This window comes from Dromiciops gliroides, chromosome 3 (assembly GCF_019393635.1).
Source record: "Dromiciops gliroides isolate mDroGli1 chromosome 3, mDroGli1.pri, whole genome shotgun sequence".
Classification (NCBI taxonomy): Eukaryota; Metazoa; Chordata; class Mammalia; order Microbiotheria; family Microbiotheriidae; genus Dromiciops; species Dromiciops gliroides.
This window is the reverse complement of record NC_057863.1, coordinates 614886397-614897251: the sequence shown is the minus strand read 5'-3', so window position 1 is coordinate 614897251 and position 10855 is coordinate 614886397. Positions and strand designations below refer to the sequence as shown.

The window sequence follows — 10855 nt, the reverse complement described above, 5'->3', positions numbered from 1 at the left end:
AGGGATTCAACTCTCCATTTGGCCTCGGAATAAGGGCCAAGGGAGAAATTAACAAAAGGCACGCTTCCTCTCAGGCCACTTGGAGTATAAGGGATGCTTGGTCTTGGTAGAGAGAAGAATAGTGAGTAGTAATAATAACAACAGCTAACATTTTTTTTAACAGTATTTTATTGTTTCTGTTTTTGTTTTGAGGGGCAATGAGGGTTAAGTGACTTGCCCAGGGTCACACAGCTAGTAAGTGTCAAGTGTCTGAGGTCGGATTTAAACTCAGGTCCTCCTGAATCCAGGGCTAGTGCTTTATTCACTGCAGCCCCTAGCTGCCCACAGCTAACATTTCTATAGCACGTGTTCCATGCCAGGCACTGGACTAAGTGCTTTGCAAGACCTGCTTCATTTGAGAAGATTGGCCTGCCAGGTCTGTGAAGGACCGTCCTAGACTGGTTTGTTGACCCCGAGGGTAGAGTGAAGGAGTAGCAGGTGAAAATCTCGGAGAGGTAGATGTGGGTTTGACCCTCAGGAAAACATCCTGATGATGATAACCTTCCAAGATGGGAATGTGCTGCTTCTGGAGGCCGGCGGCTCCCCCTCCCCAGACAGCCTCTAGGAGAGGCTGGATGACATTTTTGTCCCACAGGGGGAGCAGGGGTTCCTGCTCCAGATGGACTGGATGGGGCCGGTCCCCTCTGGCTCAGAGCCTCTGATCAGCCTGAGGATCAGGACCCTCCCTCTGCATCCTCCCTGAGAGCCCAGAAAGCTTGAGCATGCTCAACACAGAGAGAAGCGGACCTTGGGCCTCATCAACCCCCAAAAGGTCGGCCAACTGGCCAGATTGCTCCTCCCCGCTCAGCTGGGCCGCTGGAGGTCATGGGGCTGTGTCCTGGAGGAAGGAGAAGCCTTGTTGTCCTCGGCCCCAGAGGGCCAAAGGAGAAGCAGGTGGCAGAGTCATAGAGGTGTTCCGAACTCCAGAGGTCATCAACTCCAACCCCACAGATGAAATTGCAAAGAAGCAACCTGAGGGGGTACTAAGGTGGTGCAGTGGAGAGAGCACTGGCCCTGCATTCAGGAGGACCTGAGTTTAAATCCGGCCTCAGACACTTGACACTTAGTAGCTGTGTGACCCTGGGCAAGTCACTTAGCCCTCATTGCCCCGCAAAAAACCCACCCAAACAAACACAAAAAAGAAGCAACCTGAGACGTGACTTTTATTTTCTCCTTGTGAGGAAATCCCCCCCATCTGGCTTCTTAACCTTAGAGCATTTCTGGCCTGGGGCACCAAGGTATAGCTTTGGATTGTTAACCCAGTTTCTGGATAAGGACCCTGAGGCTCATAGAGATGATGTGTCCTGGGTCATACAGCTGCATGAGCTTTCATAAGCATCGAAGGCAGAATTAGAAGCCCAGTACCCTCATCAGGCACAGCCTGTTGGCTGTCTCCAAACGGACTAGGCCGCCAGCTATCTGAGGGGCTGTGCGGACAAGGCATTAGAGAGGTCTTGAGGCAGACGCCAGATGGACGACCACTTGCTGAGGATCTTTTAGAGGCGATTCCTGTTCGGGTGCAGGTTAGACTCTATCACTCTGGGGTCCCCCCACCAAGTTCTGAGATTCTGTGACTCATGACCACAGCAGGGAAGCTCAGGATCATCTGCGGGATGAAGCAAGATTTGTTCAGAATGCTGGGGTCTGAGCTCCTTGGGGCTCCCCTCAAGGGGGAGAAAAAACGTTTACAGATAAATGCAGGACGTATTTTTAAAAAGGCAGTGCAGCATGCTGGATAGAGAGATGGTGTGGAGGCAGATACCACCTCTGGCATAGCTTGGTCGTGTGGCCCTGGGCAAAGGACTTGAACACAGGGTACTCTGGGCAACTCTGTGACCATAGAGACTATTGACTGAAGAACAGGCACCAACCTGTGTTGGCAAAGAGGCCGCTTCTCTCTGTTCTTACACCAATGACAGCAACTGGGAATGAGGTCACTGATAACTGGCATCAGAAGAGCACTCAAAGGAGGCAGCACCAGAGCTGAGCCAGAGATTTTAATGGACAGAGCAAGATTTAGACTCAGAAGACCAGGGCCTGAATTCTAATTCTGCCACTCGTTCACTGGATAACCTTAGGAAAGTCACTGCTGTTGCGTGCCTCTGTTTACCCAGTTGTCAACTGACAGGGATTCCCTTCAAGCTCTAAGTCCTGACCTAGGTTATAAAAAGCATTATCTATGCAAGAGATGATTTTATCTAGATTTGTAGAAGTGGCACAGGTACCATCTGAGGTCTGGCTCCTCTTTTTTTTTTTGGTGAGGCAATTGGGGTTAAGTGACTTGCCCAAGGTCACACAGCTAGTTAAGTGTCAAGTGTCTGAGGCCGGATTTGAACTCAGGTCCTCCTGACTTCAGGGCCGGTGCTTTATCCACTGTACCACCTAGCTGCCCCCGATCTGGCTCCTCTTGGCAGAAAGGAGAGCCAAGGGCAGTCAGTGCCTCTTCTTCCAGTTTGGGGAGGGGCAGGCAGGCCCCAAGGGTTCAGAGAGGTTGGGCATTCTTTTCTCCAGTCGGTGAAAGGGATATTTGGTAGAATTATATCTGTCCCTTGGCAATCTCAGGTCTAGAGAAATAGATCTGAGGTTAGAAGGAAACCCACTTCCCTAGTGGTTTCTAAAGGGGAGGGTAGCCCTTAGCTCCCACTCATCAACTTAGCCCCTTCCTGACAAACACTGATTACACAAAAGACCATCACAAATAGCAAGTAAAACCCATTTATTCAAGAAAAACAGCAAACTAATCAGAAATATACATATTAGAATGTGGGGAAGAATATGCCAAAGTAAATGAGGAGTGCGATCCTAGAAGAGAGGACCCAATTTCACTGGGGAGGTCCATGTCTAGCAGTCTCTAAGAAGGCAATGCTAAAGTCGGGGCTAGAGAGAAGCAGCTTCCCCTATACATCTTTTTTTGGGGGGGGTTGTGGAGCAATGGGGGTTAAGTGACTTGCCCAGGGTCACACAGCTAGTAAGTGTCAAGTGTCTGAGGCTGGATTTGAACTCAGGGCTTCCTGAATCCAGGGCCGATGCTTTATCCCCTGCACCACCTAGCTGCCCTTTTTCCCCTATGCATCTTCAGCTTCAATCTGTTTCCCCCAAAGAGCATCTACGGGGGCAGCTAGGGGGCGCAGTGGATAAAGCACAGGCCCTGGATTCAGGAGGACCTGAGTTCAAATCGGACCTCAGACACTTGACACTAGCTGTGTGACCCTGGGCAAGTCACAACTCTCATTGCCCCGTAAATATATGTGTGTGTGTGTATATATATATATATATATAAAATAGAAATTACCAAAGAGCATCTACACTGGCTCGATGAGCCTCCTAGGCAGGTACAAAGTGGTCACATCTCTCTCAGGATTCATAACATCTCTCCCCTCATATACTCATTACACAAAATGACCTGAGTTTGCTTGGAAGCCTGGCTAAGTTTGCTAAAGAAAGACTGGCCAATGAAAACACCATTCATTAGTCTGGCTAATTTGCTTTCTTCTCCATCGTCCCACCCCCAATTACTTGTTACAAGGGGTGCTTCTGTCTGTCTGTCTGTCTGTTTCTGTCTCTCTACAGACAGAGACAGAGACAGAGAGACGCAGAGAGAAGGGGAAGAGGGATATTTGGAAATGAAAGTGATAGAAAAAGAAAGAAAGTTCACTGGTCCCAGAGGGCAGAACTTGGAGCCATGGGTGGAAGTGACTGAGAGACAAACTGAGGCTTGGCCTCAAGAAAGACTTAAATGATAATGAAATGAAAGTCATCTCCGAGGGAGACGGGGTGGGCTCTCCTTCCCTCACGGGAGGACTTGTTTTGTCAGGGATGAAGTGCTGGTTTAGGAACCAGGAAGTCTGGGGTTCAAATAACACATCGGGCAGTTACTGGCTGAGTGATCCTGAGCAAGTCACTTAATTTCTATTCTCAGTTTTCTCATCTGTAAATTGATAACAATAATAGCTCCTTCCTCCCAGGTTTGTTGTGAAGATAAAATGAGAAAACTTCCTTTAACAGGGCAAGTCATTTAACCAGGGCCTACCTCAGTTTCCTCACCTGTCAAATGGGGATAACAAGAGTATCCATCTCCCAAGTTTTTTGTGAGGACAAGATGAGGTAATATTTGGTTTTTGTTTGGTTTTTGTTTGGTGAGGCAATTGGGGTTAAGTGACTTGCCCAGGGTCACACAGCTAGTAAGTATCAAGTGTCCAAAGTTGGATTTGAATTCAGGTTCTCCTGACTTCAGGGCCGGTGCTCTATCTACTGTGCCACCTACCTGCCCCATGAAGTAATATTTGTAAAGTGTCTTGCCAACCTAAAGCACCATCTAACTGCTGATCTGCTGAATATTCTCTAGAGATGCTGGTTATTATTATTGGAGGGGATGCTTGTTCAGGTGTGGGTTGGACTAGGTGGCCCCTGAGGTCTCTTTCAGTTGTGAGATTCTGGGCTTCTCTCCTGAGATCTTATGACCCTTGGTTCCCTCTGGGGAGCATGTTGGCCCAATTTGCCTATTGATCGAGAAAGGGATGAGCCCCATTCCTTGGGTGTGTGAACCAGGCCACTAGAGGGCACCATTGGCCTGGGTAAGCCAAGCCCAGGACACCCAGGCAGGGATCTGTGGGTCCCTCCCCGTAGTGACCGCTCTGAGCTTGGCTTCTTAATAACAGAATTAAGAACGGGGGTAGGGGGGCACCTTAGCGTTCCTTTAAGCCAACAATCCCCCTCCCCAGTTGGACAAAGGCTGGAATCCAGTGACCTTGAGTGAGTCACAGTGGGAATGGCAACTCAGAGGTCATCTGGTCCAAGCCTGCTCATTTTGCAGTTGAGTAAACTGAGTCTCTACCTCATTCCAGGCTTTGTGGAGAAGTGGAGTTTCTTAAGAGATTTTAATACTCTTCAGCCATTCCCCTTCCTTTTTTTGTGGGGGAAAGGGAGACAATTGGGGTTAAGTGACTTGCCCTGGGTCACACAGTTAGTAAGTGTCTGAGGCTAGATTTGAACTGGAGTCTTCCTGTCTCCATCTACTTCACCACCTAGCTGTCACCTGGCACCTAGTGGGTGCCTAATAAATGCTCATGGACTGAATGATTTCCCTAGGCACCCACTCCCCTCTTTCCCAAGTGTTTCCCATTTCAATATACTCCAAATGAGAGTGCCTTCTCTAGGGTTCCTTTACAAGAGAATATACACACTAAAAATAAGACAAAGGACTTAAGAGAGTGTGTACAAGAAATCTGCTCATTTAGAGAGTCACAGAATCTCAGAGCCCAAGCTTTCCTTGTTATTTGGGTGACGAAATGCACCTCCCTACACGTTCTACCCACTGCTCCTGGGTCTGTCCTTGGGGGCCAAGCAGAACATGTCTATTCCCACGTTGCCTTTTTGTCTTGCTTTATTTTTAAATTGCTACCATAAGCTTTTGCCATAGCGATGCTTTTATAATCTAAGATCATAAGTTGTAAACTTTCGGGCTGCAAGGGCCCCCTCACTTTTTAGATGAGAAAACAGCTTTTCAGAAAAGCAGAGTGACTTCCCTAAGGTCACACAGATAGCAAATGGCAGATTCGGAATTAGAATTCAGGTCTTCAGACTCCAAAATCAGTGTTATTTACAATACAGCTACCTTACTGTCTCTCCGCCCCCCCTCTCCGCCAGAGTCTTCAACACATAGAAACACCCTGTCCCCTCAATCCTTTAAGTGATCTTTGTATGGCACAGTCTCTAATCTGGATCTTCACGACCTTCATTAGACCCCATTCCTTGGATGTAACATCTTGACCCAAGGAGTTAAAAAACCCAAATTTCCCTGTGAGTAAGTAGCAAAGTTAGAATTTGAACTTGGGTCTTCTGACTACCAAATTACTGCTCTTTTCACCATACCATACACGGTGGGGCGGCTAGCTGGCGCAGTTAGATAGAGCACTGGCCCTGAAGTTGGGAAGACCGGAATTCAACTCTCACCTCAGACACTAGCTGTGTGACCCTGGGCAAGTCACTTAACCCCAATTGCCTCAAACATCTGGGGCCATCTCCAGTCAGCCTGATGTATATCTTGCCACTGGTCCCAGATGGCTCTGGAGGAGAGAGTGAGGTTGGTAACCTTGCACAGTCAGTCCTCCCTCATTTAAATCCAATTCACTGCAAGTCATGACATCACCCCGATGTCTTGGTCTTCTTTGAAGGACAAACAACCACACACAGTTGCTGAGGTAGGTTAATCCTCCTCCATGGCATTCAGTTTCTCCCACTAGAAGCATTAGGATAAGCCACAAGGCCACAGAATCTCAGAGTTGGAAGGGAGTTCTATTTTCTCATTTTCAGATAGGAAAATTGAGAGAAAGGAAGTGACTTGACCAAGGTAACCCCAGGGGGCAGAGCCAGGATTCAAATCCAGGCCCTCTGACTCTTTGCCCCTGTTTCTCCTCACATCTTCCCTTCCCTGGCTCTCTTTGCCTGCCCTGAGATGGTTGGATCAGACACCCCTGAAGAGAGGCTAGGCCCAGCTGCCCTTGTTCATTTCTCCATGAGCCCTGAGGGAGCAGAGACCTGGAAGTGAGCTTTGGCCCAGCAAACCAGAAACTTCCCCACACCCCACCAGCAAGAACAGCCTGTGGGCCACTCCTCAGCCCAATGTTCTATCTGGTTATTGATTTTAACCTGGAACTTTCTGAAGTTCCAGCTAAGACAACACCCCCTTCCGTTCTGGCCGGAGGGCTCCCAACATTGAAGCAGAGGGAATTCAAGTCGTCTCTCCCCGCCTCTTCCTCCCCCCTGACCTAGCCTTTCATCTGAGCTGAAATGGCAAGGCCCTGGAGGCCTCTGGGTAAACATTCAGGCCCAATTCTCTAACCAGTCACAGATGCCCAAGCGTGGAACGGGTCTGGTTAGGAAAGCTTCATGATGGGGGCTGGGAGGGAACATGGGGAGGGTTCAGATAAGCCTTTTCCCAAAGCAGCTCTTAAAGTGGGGCTTCCGTTGTCACTGCTTTGCCCTTCAGGACACTCAGTAGCAGGGTCTTTCTCACGGCCCAGTAGTTAGCAATAGAACCACTGGGACAATTATCCCATGAGAACTATGCTAGAAAAGTGATCAAACTATTTATACCCTTTGACCCAGCAAGCCTAATATAAAGCCCATATCCCAAGGAGGTCAAACACAGAGGAAAAATTCCCATATATACTAAAATATACATAGCAATTCTCCTTGAGAGTAGGGATTCTTTTATTCTTTTTTGTATTAATCCTCAGTGCCTGGTACTGTACTTGGTCCACTATTGGTGCTTAAATACATAGTGATTTATTGGTTAGTTTCTTTTCTTTTCTTTCTTTCTTTCTTTTTTTTTTTTTGGTGGCAGGGTAATGAGGGTTAAGTGACTTGCCCAGGGTCACACAGCTAGTAAGTATCAAGTGTCTGAGCCTGGATTTGAACTCAGGTCATCCTGAATTCAGGGCCAGTACTTTATTCCCTGTACCATCTAGCTGCTCCCTTTTTGGTTAGTTTCTTTCTTTTTTACAAAAATTTTGTATTATTTTATTGAAAATTCTCAGAGGCTGTTTACTTCTTCTCCACATCCTGCTCTGTAGCCTCCTTGGTTCGTTTTGCCCGGATGCCAAAGAGACAGGCATTGGTCCGGGCTATTCGAAGACTAGAAAAGGCCTTGAAATTCTTCTCTTCTTCAGTAATGACACGAGCTTTCTCTTTCTTGAAGACATTTCTGATGGGCATAACTGGTCCTGTAAGCTGAGTTGCCAATTTGAGTTCTTCAGCAGAGCTATCTCCCTTCTTCTGTGCAGATGGTTTCCTTGGGAAGAGGAACAGTTTGGACTTATATTCTTTCAGCTGCTGCACATTTGCCTGGAGAGACTCTGTAGACTTATTTCAGCGACGAGGGTCCACATAGATACCAGTGGTCCATGTCACTTTTTTATGGATTCCAGCCACCTGAAGCTCTTCCAAGCTGAATCTTCTACCAGCACGTACTTTGGTGTGGTATCGGATAGTAGGGCACCTCACAATGGGCCGGATAGGACCAGAGGCAGGTCGAGGAGCAATTCAATGGGCTTTTGCCTGATGGGCCTTTCGTCTCCTGATCTTCCTGGCTGGCTGGTTAAACCATGTGGCAACTCGTCTTTGCCAGTCTTTGTGGAAATGGGGCTTCAGAATCATGCCATTTCGGCTGGGTGCCATGACTGCTTAGAGCCCTCCTCACGGGCATGACAGCCAAACGGAAAGGGCAGTTTCTTTCTTTTTTAACAGTGTGGTTCGGGGCAGCTAGGTGGTGCAGTGGATAGAGCACCGGCCCTGGATTCAGGAGGACCCGAGTTCAAATCTGGCCTGACACTTAACAATAACTAGCTGTGTGACCCTAGGCAAGTCACTTAACCCCAATTGCCTCACCAAAAAACAAAAAACAAAACAAAACCCAGTGTGGTTCAATCTGCATTCATAATCCACAATTCTTTTTTTCTGGACGTTGAGAACATTTTCTATCATGAGTTCTTTGAAATTGCTTTGGATCATTGTGCTTCTGAGAAGAGCCAAGTCTATCACCATTGTTCATCACACAATGTTGCTGTTACTGTGTACAATGTTCTCCTGGTTCTGCTCCTCTCAGTCAGCATCAGTTCATATAAGTCCTTCCAGGTTTCCCTAAACTCCTCCTGCTCATCATTTCTTATAGCACAATAGTATTCCATTACACTAACATACCATAATTTGTTCAGCCATTCCCCAATTGGTGGGCATTCCCTCAATTTTCAATTCTTTGTCACCACAAAGAGAAAAGCTATAAATATTTTTGTACATGCGGGTCCTTTTCCCTTTTCTATGATCTGGGATGCAGACTTAGCAGTGGTACCACTAGGTCAAAGGGTATGAACAGTCCCATAGCCCTTTGGGCATAGTTCCAAATTGTTCTCCAGAATGGTTGGCTCAGTTCACAGCTCCACCAACTATGCATTAGTGTTTATTGGTTCGTTTCTAATAGCACCCCACCCCAAACTCAAACAAACCATAAAACCTAGAAATGAACTTGGTACCATCAGTTAGAGGGTTGCTGAAAAATTGTGATATATGAATGTGATGAGATCTTATTGTGCTGTAAGAAACATACAATACAAATACTTCATAGAAAATAGGAAGATGTATATAAACTGCTGCAGAGCAAAGTAAGCAAAACCAAGAGAAATTATATGTAGTGAGCACAATAATAGAAAACAACTTTACAAGATACCAGAATTCAGATCAATGCAATGACCAAAGGACTCCAGAGGACTGATCAGGAAATATATCTCTCTTGTCTTATTAGGGGAAAAATGATTTTGAAAAAACAGTTATTAAACACTTATGTGCCAATATGGGAATACAAATAGAAAAGCAAGCAGGATGATCCCTGCTCTCAAGGACCCCATATTCTAACTGGGAAGCAGAGTTTTGCTTAGGGTTTGGTGACGAGGGATATGGAAAGGCCCAGGGGTCTTTAGAGTATATGGATAGGTCACACAGGGGGATCGTATGGGGCTCTGGAGGATATCACAGTAGGGTAAATAGTAGCACCTGGTAAACTAGATGGTGGATGGTAAGAGCCAGTGGTCCTGAGATCACTGGGGCAGAGCAGATGGTTGGTACCTTTCCTCTATTCATTATCTCAATTAATAGCTGTTTGTATGTTATCTCCCCCATTAGACGGTGAATCCCTTGAGAGGGAGTATCTTTTGCCTTTCTTTTTATCCTCAGCACTTAACAAAAAAGCCTGGCACATAGTAGGTGCTTAATGAATGCTTATTGACTGACTGATTGGAAGTCTTGTAGTTGGTGGCTTCCTCCTCATCAGAGAAATGTGATTGGCCATTTCTGTCCCACAGTCAGGGAGTCAGAGCAGTGGGGGTCCATGACTGTTGGGAAAGGCACTGTAGACCCAAGGGTCAAAATGAAGAAGGAGCTTTGGACTCCCTATTGGGGATGGAGGTCAGTGGGGAAGGAGAAGGGATTTGGGGAGGTAGATAAGAAGAAGGGGAGATTCTGGTAGGATATGGGCAAGGAGCATGCTGGGATGGGGGAAAGGATCCTTACTATCTGCTTCACTGGATCCTGAAGTGTCCCGTGAGATCTGAGTAGACACCAGGTGTGAAATGGGTATGCTTTATCACTCAAGGGCAATATGTCAGTCCCCTTAACCAAACTAGTTTGTTTCACAGGGGGACGTAGGTTGGGAAATAATAGTAATGAAAAAAAAAGTATCCCATGAGCATCTGGTTGTGCTGAAATTAGATATGGAGGTCCTGGGTTCAAATCCTGGCTCTGCCAATTTGTTTGACCTGGGGAAAGTCCCATCCCTTTTTTGGGTCCTCTGAAAAATGAGTGCGTTGCATTAGAGGCTCTAATCCCCCTTCCCATTCTGAGTCCTAAGATTCTCCTCATCCTGCCCGAATGTTGGAATTTTCCTCAATGCCTCTGGAACCACAAGCCTAGAGCAAAACCACCCTGGAGCCCCACTTCCCAACATCCATCTATTGGAAAACCTGGCTCACCCCGGCTCCTGCCTGGTTTCCCTGCAGCTGCACTGGGGCCAAAGCCTGTGTTGGAAAGGGGCCACCTGGTTGCTCTGTCTTCCTGGTATGAACCACTCAAAGGAAACCTTTAAAGAGTCCGACCCTTGAAAACCACATCTGGTGGGTCCCAGCCCTTTCTGGGAATGCCCTCCAGGATCTGCCAGTCTCAGCTGGAGACATGGCAAACACAGGGGCTCCGGGCATAGCTCTGTATCCCTACAACCCCACTACCGGATTGAAAATGGCTCCCATGCTCTCTCTTATCTAATACATCC

General features: G+C 47.2%; 1 pseudogene; it reads right to left on the bottom strand.

The window, feature by feature from the left end:
• Window positions 1-7584: 7584 nt before the first annotated feature.
• On the bottom strand, window positions 7585-8244 carry LOC122750618 (annotated as a pseudogene).
• Between the last annotated feature and the right edge of the window lie 2611 nt (window positions 8245-10855).